Source organism: Bos mutus, chromosome 5 (assembly GCF_027580195.1).
Source record: "Bos mutus isolate GX-2022 chromosome 5, NWIPB_WYAK_1.1, whole genome shotgun sequence".
Classification (NCBI taxonomy): Eukaryota; Metazoa; Chordata; class Mammalia; order Artiodactyla; family Bovidae; genus Bos; species Bos mutus.
Window position 1 is genome coordinate 23,607,062 of NC_091621.1, and position 16,738 is coordinate 23,623,799.

At 40.4% G+C, this 16,738-nt stretch overlaps 1 protein-coding gene across 3 annotated transcripts in view; it reads left to right on the forward strand.

Annotated features, from left to right (window-relative positions):
• The window catches only part of TBC1D30 (TBC1 domain family member 30), a 291,603-nt gene that overhangs the window by 213,094 nt on the left and 61,771 nt on the right, over nt 1–16,738 (forward strand). The window contains exon 14 of one of the 3 annotated variants that reach the window (XR_011464194.1): nt 2,107–2,300. The exons of the other annotated variants lie outside the window; for them this stretch is intronic. The gene's annotated coding sequence lies outside the window, so the exon portion shown is untranslated. Of the gene's footprint in view, nt 1–2,106; nt 2,301–16,738 lie in introns of those variants that run through there. 3 annotated transcript variants of the gene reach the window in all.

Consider the following 16,738-nt stretch of genomic DNA (forward strand, 5'->3'; position numbering starts at 1 on the left):
TTTGTGTATAGTGGTTGTTCTGTTACAAATTAAAAATTCCTTCTAAAATTTGTGCTGAATCAAGCATTTGTGTGCTCTTTAAAGTCATCAGTAGAATACATATTTTTTCTTCACTAAGATATTTAAATACATTTAGTTCATATATCTCATACAGCATCTCTTGGATTTTCCTTCTTTTTAAAGTACTTCATCCCAAACACGTCTTCAATGTGAGTCTTAATCTGACCATTCTTCTGAGACCTTGAATGGCTGAATGTATTTTTATCTTGCCCACATATCTAAATGACAGGAAGTGCTAGGATCTTTTCTTTCAATTAAAAAAAATTGATTTCTCATTCTATTTTCTATGTATCTTAATCTGTTCTTCATATTTCCTATATCTTTCTCTTTAGGTTTAATTTTGATAATTTCTTCAGTTTTGTTTTCCCAATCATTAATTGTTTCAGTGGCCATGACTTAATTGCTATTGAACCTTTTATTGAATTTTTAATTTCAATTATGGTATTTCTCACCTCCAGAAGTTCTGTTTTATGCTTTTTAAAATCTGGTTGCTGTTTAATCACAATATCCAAACTCTTTTCTATTTATTGAAATATATTCAATATACTATTTCACATTGTGGTTCTCATGATCCTGGTATTTGAAGTCATTGAGGATCTGATTCTGCTGTTTAATTTCTTTTGGCTTTTGCTCATCATTTTGTGTGTGTGTATTTAATTGAGGGCTGCTCATTTTTCTAGGATGAAATCTACAGCTTTTTTGAAGTGAATTTGCATTTGTTTCTGTCTCATACTTGAGAGCACTAAGAACCTGGTCCCCTATCAACTAAACTCATACTCTGAGGTCCTTAAGACCATTCAGTTGGTATAAATTTGGGTTCAATTATACATGAAGAAAAGTCTTTCCCAGTGGCTCAGTGGAAAAGAACCCGCCTGCAATGAAGGAGACGTGGGTTAGGTCCCTGAATCAGGAAGATCCTCTGGAGAAGGAAATGGCAATCCACTTCAGTATTCTTGCCTGGAAAATCCCATGGACAGAGAAGTCTGGGGGGCTATGATCCATGGGGTCGCATTACAACTGAGTGACTAAACAACAATACATGATTTCTAAAGAGGAATGTCTTATCTTTTCCCTGCTCTATTCAATGTTTGAAGGCAATTTTCCCTTAAGTGCTTTGGAGTGATGTTTATGATTTACATTTTATCCTTATACTGAGAGTGAGCGCCTTTGGGATCCTTGCTTTGTCAATAGGTCTCCCAATATATGATCTACTTTGGGAGGGTCTAGGACTTGTTTCCTAAACCCTATTGAGGCTTTGGCAGCTGATGGTCAAGACTTACTGATTTGGTAAATTTTCAGTGAAAGATGTCCCTTATGTTTCTGGATTCCCACTTCCACCTTGTTTTTGGCTGAAGTATTACTTATTTTCTTGTTAGTTCATGGATACTTTTCAGATATTTCTAGTTTTTTCCCCAGTGTTTTTTTTATTTGAATAAGAGAAGTGAAAGTTTGGGCAATACGTTAAAATTTCTGTTGATGATATTATATAAGTGTGCTTATAGAGGACCTCTGAAGAGTTAGTCTCTCTATCCCCCTTCATTTGGATTTAAGATGTCCTAGTCCTGAAAATTGTTGATTACTCTTAGGGCATGTATATCTTTTGGTTCAAACAATTACTCATGTAGAGTCCTGGTCCTCGTATCAAATTAAACTGATGGGAATGAAAAGAAACTGTGTTGATCTCAGTATGGAGCTGACTGGACCATTTTGTTGGTGCTCTGTACACAGCATATTAGAGTTCTCCAGAGAAACAGAACCAGTAGGATATGTATGAATGTATATGTACATACATATATATTATTGGTAATTGGCTTATGCAATTATGGAGAGACTAACAAGTCCCATAGTCTGCAAGCTGAAAACCCATGAAAGCTGGCAATGTGGTTCCGTCTGAGCCCAAAGGCCTGAGAACGAGGGTGGTCTGTGTGAAGATCCCAGTCCAAGGGTTAGAGAACATGAGATAAGATATCCTAACTCAATCATTGAGGCAAGAAAAAGGGGGAAAATGGAGCTAATTCCTCCTTTTCCATATTTTGTTCTGTTTAGGCCCTCAATGGATTGAATAATGCCCATCCACTTTGGGGAGGACGATTTACTGCATCCATTGGTTCAAATGTTGACCTTATGGCAACTGGACTTGGCATGGTGATCATTTTGAAAGGTATAGAAACATTGGATCATTACAGTATATAACAGGAGCTAAAATGTTGTTAGTGTGCTAGGTCCATTATACTTCAAAAAACAAACAAGCAAACTCATAGAAAAAGATCAGATTTATGGTTACCAGAGGTGGGAAATGGAGGGAGGGGAAATCCAATGGAGGAGGGGAGGATGAAGGCAGTCAAAAAGTATAAACTTCCAGTTATAAGATAAATAAGTATTAGGGATGTAATGTACAACATGAAAACTACAGTTAACACAGCTCTATGTTATATATGAAAGTTGTTGAGAGTAAATCCTAGGAGTTCTCATCATAAGGAAAACTTTTTTTTTCTCTTTAATTTTGTATCTCTATGAGATGATGGGTGTTCGCTAATGTTTTGTGGTAGTCATTTCATGATGTATCTAAGTCAATTCATTATGCTGTTTACCTTAAACTTGTACAGTGCTGTGTATCAATTATACCTCAATAAACCTGGAAGAAAACCACCCCCCCCCCTCAAATTCTCATCTCATCCAGAAACACGCTTACAGACAAACCCGGAAATAATGTTAATCTGAGCCCCCTGTGGCCAGTCAAGTTGACACATAAAATTAATCATCACACATAATGATGTTTAAAATAGGTAAACCAGACTTTAGGAATTGTACTGGTTTATCATGAAAGTCTTTCTGGACATAATAGTAAGATGATATCCTTCCTAATCTTGGGGCAAGATTGTAATAAAAAGGAATGGTTGTTCCCATTCATTCCTTCTAGAATAGAAAAAGAGGTGGGTGTTTGACTTGGGGAGGGAAGGTCACCCCAACCTGTCAGTTTTCAGAAAGAGGACTGGGAAGAATTGAACTAAGTAAGACTCAGAGAAAAGGAGAAGTGGCAGGTTCTTAATGCTCAGAGTTTTTGCTTCTGATGTTGTTTTTAATGTAGCTAGCAATAATTACAGTTGTTGATATTTTGTTTAATACTCAAGTTATTTATATATCTAATAAAAGTTGAAAACATACGTAATTTTTAAAATTCTAAGTAAACTTGAATTTACTCTAAAATATCAGCAATATAATTTAAATCATTTTTTGCTGCCATACTGTTATTTCTTCCTTCTTAGGATTATCATTATACTTATTTTGATATCTTCTTTAAGCTTCAGTAATATTATTTTGATACCTTTCTGGGATCTCAATTATCTTAGCAGAGCCTGAACAGTTAAGCTGTGGATCCCCTGTCTCTGTTTTAGAAGGATTTGTGAACTTGGGTTGGAAAACATCACACCTTGATGTTTACTAAACTCTAACTAGGTTGCACAGAATCTCACTGAAATGTAGCTTTACTTAAATTGTAGAAAAAGTTGTCATTTAGCTACTGCTGCATAACAAACACACATGTCAGTATCATTCAACAATAGCCATTCATTTCTCATGCACCTATAGGTCAGTTGGAATAGCTTTTCTGATCTTAGTTAAACTTCCTCATACCTTGGTGGGTTGTGTGATCTACAGTGAGCCAAGCCAGTGGATTCTGCCTTTTGCTGCACTTTTGTAGGCTGGCTGGGCAGTTCTGTGCCAAGTATCTTTCGTTTTCCTTAGACTAGTAGACCACTCTGGGAAAATTCTTCCCATGGTGATGAAGAATGCACTAACACACCAGTGAAAACACATGATGCTTCTTCAGGCCTAGGTTCAACACTGGCGCACAATCTCTTTGGCTAAAACAAGTCATGTGCTAGAGTTCAAAGGCTAGAGTGGGGAAGTACACTTTGCATTTTGTGAGTGGAATTGCAAAGTCATGAAGAAAAACTGAATACAGAAGTGAAAAATTTCAGTCTGTCTCAGCAGCAAACCTCAGAAGTTTAGGCACAATCAAGGGCTTTATCACCAACAGAAATCACAGATACTTTGATATTTCTAGATATTACAGAGATCTGTAAATATCATTTTTGTTCATCATACTTTGAAATTGTGATTGTTATTCAACCTGCAAGAAGCAAATATTATTTCATGAGAGCAAAGTCGCTCTATCTGCAGATGTTCAGGTGATGTAGCTGGCCAACATTTGGGCAGCTTTCTGCCACCAAAGATTGCAGTACCACCCTGGTGATCCAGACATCCACGTTGCTTTTTCTAGTGTTCTTGTATTAATATGTGGAAAGAGATAAGATCCACCCCAAAGTTTAATGTTCCAAATCAAATGAAAACCAACTGCCTTCACACTGCTATGCTATTGCAAAATAAAATTTAACTTTAACTTGTCAATATTTCAAATGTATTGTCTTGCTATTTACTATATTGATAAAGAAACCCAAAATTACTAGATCACGTTTGTTTCATTTTAATATTTTGCTGACTATATTTCAATATAACAGGTTTCCTTTATAACTCTTTATTTTATATATTTTAAAATATTATTCTGACTAGGGGTTCCAAAGACTTTACCAGAGGGCCCAAGTGCTCCATGAAAGGAAAATGTTCATGAGGTCTCTACTCTACGTACCTATTATCATCTAGTTCCTCCCAGATATTGTTTCTTTAAATAAGCCAACCTATTTCATCATGCTATGGGCTACTGAGGGAAGAGTCACATGTTTACACATGAGCCAGAGTATTTATTAAGTGGACAGAAACATGGCCTGACTCCTCACTGGCCACCACGGTGTGAGACATCCCCCAGGAGAAAGTGCATCTGGAAGAAGAGAGAATAGCAGAGGCTATCTGATTTATTGCCATATCCCCACAGAGAGTTTCTCTTGCAGAGAAACCTAAAGTTTTCTCTTTTTTTTATGAAGAGATGGACAATTTTCACTTTGTACCTCGACTCTCGCAGTGGCTTCACAGGGCAGGTTTTCCTAGCAGGATTCTGTAGCTCTTCACTCATTACGTACTATCAAGCCTCCAGGAAGGCTGCTGCTGCTGATGCTGCTAAGTCACTTCAGTCGTGTCCGACTGTGTGACTCTGTGTGACCCCACAGACGGCAGCCCACCAGGCTCCCCCATCCCTGGGATTCTCCAGGCAAGAACACTGGAGTGGGTTGCCATTTTCTTCTCCAATGCATGAAAGTGAAAAGTGAAAGTGAAGTCTCTCAGTCATGTCTGACTCTTCATGACCCCATGGACTGCAGCCTACCAGGCTCCTCTGTCCATGGGATTTTCCAGGCAAGAGTACTGGAGTAGGGTGCCATTGCCTTCTCCAGGAAGGCTAAACAATTACAATTCTTTTTCCTACAGAGCTGCTCTGCCTCCAGACTCCTCAAAGTAGAGTTCCAGGCAGCAGGCAATACTAATGGTGAGGGCTGGCACACTGGATAAAACTTATTCACCAACCCAACTCTGTGCTTTTCCTACCTTCCCTCCAGAAGGAAATACAGTCGTCCCTGCTAACTCTCTGAGGTGCTGCCTTTGCTAATATATAAGGCTTGTTAATGGGCTGATGTTATTATTATTTCCTTCCAGGTAATAATATCTCTCTTTAAAGTGTAGAGAGTGTTTTCATGTGGAGGAATGATCTAAAAGCCAGAGGTTTCAGTGAGTCAAGTGAACAGTAAGGCAGCTAATATGACAAAAAGAGAATGGTTTTTGGTATAATAAAAGGGAAGTGAAGTGAAAGTCGCTCAGTCATGTCCAACTCTTTGTGACCCCATGGACTGTAGCCTGGCAGGCTCTTCTGTCCATGGAATTCTCCAGGCCAGAATACTGGAGTGGGTTGTCACTTCCTTTTCCTGGGGCTCTTCCCAACCCAGGGATAGAACCCACGTCTCCTGCATCGAAGGTGGATTCTTTACCATCTGAGCCACCAGGGAAGCCTAGTCACTCGATAAATGTTAGTTCCAGTTCTTTTTGTGTGTGAGTGCTTCCTGATTACCTAGCTCTGTGACCAAATGTAAGTTTAAGATATGGACCTTTTCTTTGCCTGTGTGTGTGCAGAGTCGTGTCTGACTCTTTGCAACTCCATGGATTAGCCCACCAGGCTCCTCTGTCTATGGAATTTTCCAGGCAAGAATACTGGAGCAGGTTGCCATTTTTTACTCCAGGGCATCTTCCCGACCCAGGGATTGAACCCGTGTCTCTTGAGTCTCCTGATTGGCAGGCAGATTCGTTACCATTGCACCACCTTGGGAAGCCTCATTTCTTTAAGAAGGTTTTATTTATATTGTTGAGATGTTAGAGGACAATCTTTTCTTTTCCCCAGTGATTACTGTGTGGCAGGCAGCAATGTGGGCAATATAAGCAACTTAAAATTTGGAAGGAAAAAATAGCCGGCTGTCTGTTGTGTTGTCTATACAATCTCAGACCAGCAGCTGAGTTATTTCACTGAACTCTTTTGAGTATTAGAAGGCAGACTAAATTCTTTACTTGCTGCCCAGCAACTTGAGGATGGAAAACACATCGTTTGATTAATTAAAAGCAAAAGGTTGGATCTTACTTACCTTTCCATTCTTTAATTAACGAAGCCCACAGGCCACATGAGGAAGTAATAACACTCATTATGTTGTGATGAAGGACTGTGATGATGAGTTAAGTCAGATGGGACTCCAGGCATGATTTCCTTCAAGGCTTCCCCAAGATGTTGCCCTGAACATAGACAGATCCTTACTTGTTGAAGAATTCCATCTCACCAGTCCAAGCACGTGCTTCTTCAGAGAGTACAGTTCCTATTGCAAGGGAAAGAAGAGCCCTTGAAACAAAGGGTTATATCTTAATTAAGCCTAGGCATCCTTTCTGGAATTTCCTTTATTGAAAGAACACCTCCTTTGATTTGTATCTGTTTGTGTTAGTCTTTGGAAAAAAAAAAAAATAAAAGATTGATCCCTTCCAGGCAGAACTGCCCCATTTGAATGATCAAAAGCCATGTCAACCGACTTACAAACCAACAAATTATTTTCTTATTGTCCTTTAAATCTCCCAGGAAGCACCAGGAAACTTTTGAAGATAGTCTTCATTCCCCAGGCTTTGTTCACTATCCTTCATGCCTGTGGGTGGTCTCAGGGAATTTGAGGAAATGACAAGCACTCATTCTATGCAGGTGGAAACCCCCACCCCACCTTCCCACTTCCTCCAGAGTCCTTGGCTCCAGTGATCAGAGTGTGAGAGCTTCTCTTATTGTGTCACCAAGGCACTGCTGAAATTTTTAGTTAAGTGACTTCTCACCCACAGGGAAAGTGAGCTTTAAACTAACACTCGCTGCTCATTCAACTACAGCAATATCAGTTAAGATGCTGTCTCCACATAAATGTAAAGGAGGAATGAAATAGCACACTCACTTTCTTAAGTCCACTCTCTGATGGGAGTAAGGAATAACCCAGTAGCATTGTTATTATGAGACACTGAGTGTCAACATTTTTGCCCTCATTTCCTTTTTTCTTTTTTTTTAGGCTAAGTTCAGCATCTCCATTATCTTTAAGAATCAGAGAAGGTGGTGGCTTTCCAACTGGATTTTTTTTTCCCCAGAAAGGAAATAAAGGCCTGTGATAAGACTCTTTTTATTTAATGATCTCATGATATGCCCAAATTGAGCAGCAGTTGGGTTTTTTAGAAGTCCAACAAATATGCTTTTTAAGTGACTCTCTAATGAAATACCTATAAAAATTCTTGCTTCTTCACATGAAGATTCATTCACTAAGTTTGACGGTATAATAGAAGTCACCATTTTAAGTTAAATGAATTCTAAACTAAAACATTTTCATCTTTTTTTTTTTTTTTTTTAATGATGTGAAGGAGTCTTTGCTGGAAATTTAGAAAATTTTTGTGGTTGACTTTGCATGCCACGTTTCAGCAAGTTGTAAATTTTATGGCTCTGGAAATACAATGTTAGCAGTGGAAATGCTGACCCTTCTCTGATTATAGTGGCACAAATAGCAATGCTATAATCTCTGTCACTGAAAAAAATCTCATAATGCTAGAACCTTGAACATGATCTGAATTGTAGAATATTTTAAAACTAACTGAAGGAAAAAACCCACAACTCTGTGGAGTCCATGCCTGTCTTTAGCATGTTGGTTTAGCTATAGGTATGGAAGCCCTCCAAACATATTCTCTCCTCCTTATAGATCTGGACATAGTTGGCTAGATTGTGAGTAGCCCCATTTCCAGTAAGAGGCAGGTGGGATCCGAAACCTGAAATCTCTCATTAAATCTGCTATGTGTTGTGATTAACATGAACCTGGGCTGACACCACCCTGATACAAACTACCATTAACCCTTGCATGGCTTGTTGATATTACTGAAGCAAAGTCCAGCCTCTGATAGCAAATTAAATCTCAGAGACAAAGAGTTTAGGGTGAAGTAGAAAGAATAGCTTTATTGCTTTGCTTGGAAAAGAGGGTCACCGCAGACTAATGTGCTCAAAACCATGTGTCCTAACTTGGAGAGGGTGGTAAGAAGCTTTTACAGTAATAGTTAACGGAGGGAGTGATCAGTTTGTGGATATTCTTCTGTTTGGTTGGTGCTGAGGTAAGTAGGGGTCAGCATCATCAACCTTCAGGTTCTAACCAGTCTTGGGTCTATGAGTTCGTGGGTAGCATACTATTGTTAACTGCTTCTCCTATTTGGAGGGGATTTCAGTATCTGCAAAACAGCTCAAAGATGTTGCTGTGTGTAATGGTGGGGAACCAGGGCCTTGCCCCAAGGCTGCACTGCTGTTTTCCTTGACTGTTTCCCCATCCTCTCCTGTTTGTTTCCCCATCCTCTCCCTTTCCTAATTAACAACTGCTTGAATCTGCCCCTTGAAACTCAGAGATGGCTAGGAAGGTTAAGTGAAGGCTGTTTCCTGTAATTAAAGAAATGGCAAACATAGAAAAGCTTTGTGCCCAGGAGCCCCACAGGACCCTACTCAGTATCATTACCTTTATCTGGTCTTCCCAAATTCTCCTCTGACACTCCTATCATCCATTCTTACGAAGCCTCCAATTTGGCAATTTGATTGTATCTTTGAATTGTGTTAGTTGTCATCCTCTGAGAAGCATATGTCAAAACAGGATTAAATGTGTCTGTTTATTAATTAGGGGAAAAAGAGAGAGAGCTAACAAGATGGAGACACTTGTCAGACAGAGATACAGACCTGATCCCTCTGGAGGACATAGGTGGGAAGAGTGTCAGACTGCAGTGCAGTTCTAAGAAAATGTCTCCATGTCTGATGAGGAGTCTGTGAGTCAAAATTGCCATATGTCACGTCTTGTGAGTCTTCATTTAGTATCCTTATGTCAACAAAAACCATCTGGTAGCTTAGATGGTAAAGAATCTGCCTGCAATTCAGGAGACCAGGGTTTGATCCCTGGGCTGGGAAGATCCCCTGGAGAAGGGAATGACAACCCACTCCAGTATTCTTGCCGGGAAAATTCCATGGACAGAGGAGCCTGGCGGGCTACAGTCTATGGGGTCTCAAAGAGTCAGACACAACTGAGCAACTAACACACACACACATTTTGTGAGTCTGTATTAGTATCCCTGTGTCAACAAAAAAATAATAAGTTGATCTAAGAAAGTAATGGAAAATTTTATTCAAGCTAAGCTGAGGATTATAACCTGGGAATAACATCTCAGAAAGCTCTAAGAACGGTTCTGCCCATGAGAAGTCAAGGCAGATTATTTAAGTTTTTGGAGATGAAGACTGTATAGTAATCAGGTATTATGGTATATATTATTGGCAATTTACACAATGAAGATATAAGCATCATTGTGGCCCGTTACAAGATCAAGAAGGAATGTTATCTTTTAAAGGGTTGCTTACTGTGAAATAAGGACTTTATTTCTGAGTACATGTGCTGTACTCTGTCATTGGCTGACAACAGTTGTGGCAAGTGTGGCCTCAGTGTGAACATGGTAATAGATTGAGAGCACAGAACTTGGGGGCCACCAGAGGCAGCCACCATGAGTGTGTTATGAAGACCTCTAGCTCCTTCCTAATACCATCCTCACAGCTCTATCAAAGAAACAGTCTTAATAAACAATGTTTGTTCTGCAAATTGAGCTAGGCCTTTTCGAAATTATATTGTCACCACTAAGTATTGGGTTGCCCAAAAAGTTCATTGGGGTTTTTCTGTAACAGCTTATGGAAAAACCTGAAAGAACATTTTGGCCAACCCAATACTTCCAAAGAAATTCTGAACTATCTTTTGTGTCTTCCTCTTTGTGATGGTTAATTCTATATGTCAACTTGACAGAGCCACAGGGTGCCCAGATAAAGTCGTTGTTTAGTCACTAAGTCACATCCAACTCTTTTGCGACTCTGTGGACTGTAGTCTGCCAGGCTCCTCTGTCCAGGGGATTTCCTAGCAAGAATACTGGAACGGGTTGCCATTTCTTTCTCCAGTGGATCTTCTGACCCAGGGATCAAACCCACATCTCCTGCATTGGTAGGTGGATTCTTTACCACTGAGACACCACTGAGACACCAGGGAAGCCTGCCCAGATAGATAGTTAAACATTATTTCTGGGTGTTTCAGTTGAGATTAGCATTTGAATCTGTAAATTGAGTAGAGTAAAAGCAGACTGCCCTCCTTCATGTGAGTGGGCCTTGTCGAATGAATGTGTGAGGGCCTAAATAAAACAAAAAGGCTGAATAAGAGATAATTTGCCCTCTTTGCTTGACTGCTGACCTGGGGTATCAGTCTTCTGCCCTCAGACTAGGACTTCTACTGTTGGAGCTCCTGGTTCTCAGGCCTTTAGACTCAGACCAGAACCACACACTGGCTTCTTGGTTCTCCAGCTTGCAGATTACAGTTTGGCAGATTTGGGGACTTCTCAGCGTCCTTCATTGTATAAGCCAATTCCTTATAATAAATATTTCTCTCTCCATGTCTCTCTCTCTATATATATCCCCTATTGGTTCTGTTTCTCTGGAGAAGCCTGACTAAGATGCTTTGTAAAACCAATGCTTTTCTATGGATTTCCCTGGTGGTTCAGTGGTTAAGAATTCACCTTCTAGTGCTGGGGGTGTAGACTTCGCCTTCCATCCCTGGTCTGGGAGCTAAGATTCCATGTGCCTCAGGTCAACCGCCCCCTACTCCCCCCCCCAAAAAAAATAAAACAGAAACAATATTGTAACAAATTCAATAAAGACTTCTAAAAAAATGGTCCACATCAAAAGAAATCTTTGAAACTAGAGCACTTCTGTTTTTTCTTCAGATAAAGCTTAGCATTCTTTTAAAAACCTTGGAACACTTTATTTCTCTACCTGTATTCTTGCCTGGGAAATCCCATTGACAGAGGAGCCTGGCAGGCTACAGTCCATGGGGTCACAAAAGAGTCAGACATGACCTAGCAACTAAACAACAACCATAAATTTTCATATCATTTCTATAAAGCATGGAGAGATCTGAACACTTTTTGAGGTGATGAGGATTTAATGGTTAAGATTTTTGATCATAAGTGATAGAAGCCAATTCTTGTTAACCTAAAAGAGGGGGAAAAAGACTGAAAGGATATGGGGTGACTCACACCATCAGATGGCTTCTTGCCATCAAACAACTGTTGAATTTTACACTCGGTGGGAGAAACTGTATTCTCCAGTGTCATGATAGTGTTTTGAGTCCATAGCAATGAAATCTTTGCCTTGGGTTACCTGTTAAATCCCTATCTGGCTAAACATTAAGCCTGGAAAATCATCAATTACAAATGAGAAGGGGCTTGAGTAAGACATAAAAATAAATAGAAAAGGAGCAGTTGGACAGGCATGAGGCAAAGCTCTCTAGAGCTCAGGATGCTGGCTTCTATGTAGTAGCCAACTCTGGTCTGTAAAATCCAGTAATCAATTGTATGAGACTTGGAGGAAATCCCAGGCCAAGGATTCATCAATGCCATGTGTATATTGCCACGCAACAGTCAATGGTTTAGGAACTGTGTGAGGCTGTTTTCTGGCTGGACTAATTTATGGATTTTAAAATGGTTTTTGTTGAAGTGGGAATATTCAAGGGGGAAAGGTCCATCTTTTTTATTTCCCCTTGTGATGATGGACTCAGAGAGGCTATGAAGTTGGTCGATTTGGTAGATACGACTTTTACACTTTTTACTTTTCTAACAGCTACGCTCAAGATAAAGCACTCTGCAATCTGAGCAATAGAGCCGGGGAGACACAAACTGTCTCTGGCAGGAACAACTTCTAGGCTTTTTCAAAGTTGCCAAAGATCATGGGAAGAAGGGAACATGAGAGAGTAGTGGAACTATCCAAGCATATTTTGAAAGAGTCACAAAATTCAGCATGAAAGCAAATAAATATTAGAGATGACAATGAAGGAGAAAATGAATTCCAGAATCCCTGTACTACTCATTGAATTGAAATTGGTCTGCAGTCTTGAAGCTAATGAATAGAGGGTGATCTAGAAAGTCAGGCCATTTTATGATTTTAGATCTACTGCCTATAGAAATTATTATTATAGAATTTGAGTTTGAATTGTATTATAGCCTATTTCTCTCCATAAAATTAGCTGCTGCTACTGTGATAGGGAACAGGGAACAAGGAGGTAAGCATAAAACTGTGGCTTCTTTAGAACTGTTTTGTTTATTAGAACATGTTGATGGAAGGCACATTAGAGACTTTTTAGCCTACTAGTCCTATGGTGGAGGTCCAGAGAGAATAAATGACTTGTCTGAAGTCACAAGTTAAAGATGAATGAAGCAGGACTTTTGGATTCTGTATAGGCTGTAGGAAGCTGGAAAGAAAATTGTTCTCACTCTGCTACTGCTGTTGCTGCTCAGTCTAACAACCACAAAAAAATTGCCACTATGCAAATTCATAATTTTCCTGAACCTAGCAGAATACTCAGAGCTATGGGACAATTCCAAATGGTCTTAAGTTAACAATGATCTGAATGTTGACTTTCAGTAATATTTGACACAGTGGCTACTTCTTTTCTATGATGTACTTTTTTCACTTGGTTTCAAGGGCCCAACACTCTTTATTTTCTTTGTTCTTTAGTGGCTGCTGCTTCTCAATTTCCTTAAGAGATCCCTACTTTTCTTCTAACCCATAATGTTGAAGTCATATAGGACTCACCCTTGGTCTCTTCTCCCTTCCACAGTCACTCCATTGGTGAGCTCATCCAGTCTCATGGCTTTAAATACCACTTCTGTTCTGGTGACTCTCATATTTATATCTTCAATTCAGCTTCCTTCTTGAACTCCAGACTTATATATTCATTGACTTATTGGCGTATCTTCCTAAATGTCTAGTAAGCATCTCAAACTTTATATGCCTCAACTTCAACTCTAATGTCTCTCCCCACAAGACTGCTCCTCTTGGAGCCTTCCAATGTCAGTTGTAGCAGTTCCATTCTTCGAATTTCTCAGGCCGAAAACCTTGATGAAAGGGGTCACCCTTTCTCTCACATTCCAAATCCTAATCATCAGGAAATCCGACTTAAAAATGTATCCTGAATCTGACTCTTCTTCTCACCTCTACTGCTATCACTCAACCCAGTCACCCCCAATTTCCACTTAAATTATTGAGATATCCTCCTAATCAGTCTCCTTATTTCTAGTCTTGTCCTCATTCCACTTTAGCCTGTTTCAAACAGCTACCAAAGTGGACTTTAAAACATAAATCAAATTATGCCACTTGTCTGTTCAAAATCATCCAGTTCAGTTCAGTTGCTCCATCGTGTCTGACTCTTTGCAACCCCATGAATCACAGCATGCCAGGCCTCCCTGTCCATCACCAACTCCCGGAGTTCACTCAGACTCACGTCTATCGAGTCAGTGATGCCATCCAGCCATCTCATCCTCTGTCATCCCCTTCTCCTCCTGCCCCCAATCCCTCCCAGCATCACAGTCTTTTCCAATGAGTCAACTCTTTGCATCAGGTGGCCAAAGTACTGGAGTTTCAGCTTTAGCATTAGTCCTTCCAAAGAACACCTAGGACTGATCTCCTTTAGAATGGACTCGTTGGATCTCCTTGCAGTCCAAGGGACTCTCAAGAGTCTTTTCCAACACCACAGTCCAAATGCATCAATTCTTCGGTGCTCAGCTTTCTTCACAGTCCAACTCTCACATCCATACATGACCACAGGAAAAACCATAGCCTTGACTAGACAGACCTTTGTTGGCAAAGTAATGTCTCTGCTTTTCAATATGCTGTCTAGGTTGGTCATAACTTTCCTTCCAAGGAGTAAGCGTCTTTTAATTTCATGGCTGCAGTCACCATCTGCAGTGATTTTGGAGCCCCAAGAAATAAAGTCTGACACTGTTTCCACTGTTTCCCCATCTATTTCCCATGAAGTGATGGGACCAGATGCCATGATCTTCGTTTTCTGAATGTTGAGCTTTAAGCCAACTTTTTCACTCTCCACTTTCACTTTCATCAAGAGGCTTTTTAGTTCCTCTTCACTTTCTAAAAACTGTACAAAAAAGATCTTCACGACCAAAATAATCACGATGGTGTGATCACTCACCTAGAGCCAAACATCCTGGAATGTGAAGTCAAGTGGGCCTTAGGAAGCATCACTATGAACAAAGCTAGTGGAGGTGATGGAATTCCAGTGGAGCTATTTCAAATCCTGAAAGATGATGCTGTGAAAGGGCTGCACTCAATATGCCAACAAATTTGGAAAACTCAGCAGTGGCCACAGGACTGGAAAAGGTCAGTTTTCATTCCAATCCCAAAGAAAGGCAATGCCAAAGAATGCTCAAACTACCACACAATTGCATTCATTGCACACGCTAGTAAAGGAATGCTCAAAATTCTCCAAGCCCGGCTTCAGCAATACGTGAACCGCGAACTTCCAGATGTTCAAGCTGGTTTTAGAAAAGGCAGAGGAACCAGAGATCAAATTGCCAACATCAGCTGGATCATTGAAAAAGCAAAAGAGTTCCAGAAAAACATCTATTTCTGCTTTATTGAGTATGCCAAATCCTTTGACTGTGTGGATCACAAGAAACTATGGAAAATTCTGAAAGAGATGGGAATACCAGACCACCTGACCTGCCTCTTGAGAAACCTATATGCAGGTTAGGAAGCAACAGTTAGAACTGGACATAGAACAACAGACTGGTTCCAAATAGGAAAAGGAGTCCATCAAGGCTGTATATTGTCACCTTGCTTATTTAACTTATATGCAGAGTACATCATGAGAAAACTATCCAGGATTCCCCATATTTAGAGTAAAAGCCTGGTATGGGCTGAATCATATCCCCTAAATTCATATGTTGAAGTTCCAACCCCCCCAGCACCTCAGAGTGGAGATATTTGGAGATAGAATCTTTCAATTCAGTTCAGTCACTCAGTCGTGTGTGACTCTTTGCGACCCCATGAATCGCAGCACTCCAGGCCTCCCTCTCCATCACCAACTCCTGGAGTTCACCCAGACTCACGTCCATCGAGTCAGTGATGCCATCCAGCCATCTCATCCTCTGTTGTCCCCTTCTCCTCCTGCCCCCAATCCCTCCCAGCATCAGAGTCTTTTCCAATGAGTCAACTCTTCGCATGAGGTGGCCAAAGTACTGGAGTTTCAGCTTTAGCATCATTCCTTCCAAAGAAATCCCAGGGCTGATCTCCTTCAGAATGGACTGGTTGGATCTATCTTTAAAAAGGTAATTAAAGTAAAATAAGATGGTATGGGTGGGCCCTGATCCAATGTGATTAGTGCCCTTACAAGAAGAGGAGATGAGGATACTGATAACACATAGGCCAAAGGATAATCGCATGAACACACAGCAATAAGACAGCCATCTGCAAGTCAAGAAGAAAAGCCTCAGAAGAAACCAACTCTATCAATACCTCGATGTCCGATTTTCAACCTCCAGAACTGTGAGACAGTTTCTGTTGTTTAAGCCAATTGTTGTGGTACTTTGGTATGACAGCCCTCGAAAACTAATACAAAGCTCAGATCCTTTCAATGGCCCATGAGGACCTGCATGATTTGGTTCCCAGTTCCATGTCTCACCTTGTTCCCTCTTCTCCGCCTCTCCCATGCTACTCCAGCCACACTGGTTTTGAGCAAGCCAGGTATACTCTTGCTTTAGGACTTTTGCTCAAAACTGTTCCTGCCTGGACCACTGTTCCTCCAAGTATAATGGGCTCATATACTCTCCTCTCTCTAGTCTTTGCTCAAATGTGACTTTCTTAATGAAACCTACCCTGAAGACTCTACTTAAAACTTCAATATTTCCCCTCTTCCTTCCCCAGTATTTACAGTCCATGTTCTCTGTTCTGTTACCTTCTAACGTGATATAATTTACTTGCTTGTTATGTTTGATATTGTGCCAGAAGTGTCTATTGCTCCTCCATACCCACTCTTTACCATTCTCCATCCTGCTCTGTGCCCTGAGAAGGTGACATCTGTGGGTAGTATCAACAATCTTCCTTGCTCTCTGGCTTCCAGTTGAGTTCAACCACGAGAGGCTCAGTCAAAAAATTGGATGTGGGGGAAAAGAGAGTGTTCAGGCTGTGTATTTCCCCCAGTTCCTCTGTTAAAGGAGACTAGACTGGTCAGCAGTGTCCCCTTGCTGTTGGGGAAGCAAGGAGTTGAGGGATTGGCAGACTTTCAGGGGCTCTGGTGGGCTGACTTCATCTGTGGAGCCTGTTAGTCACAAGAAT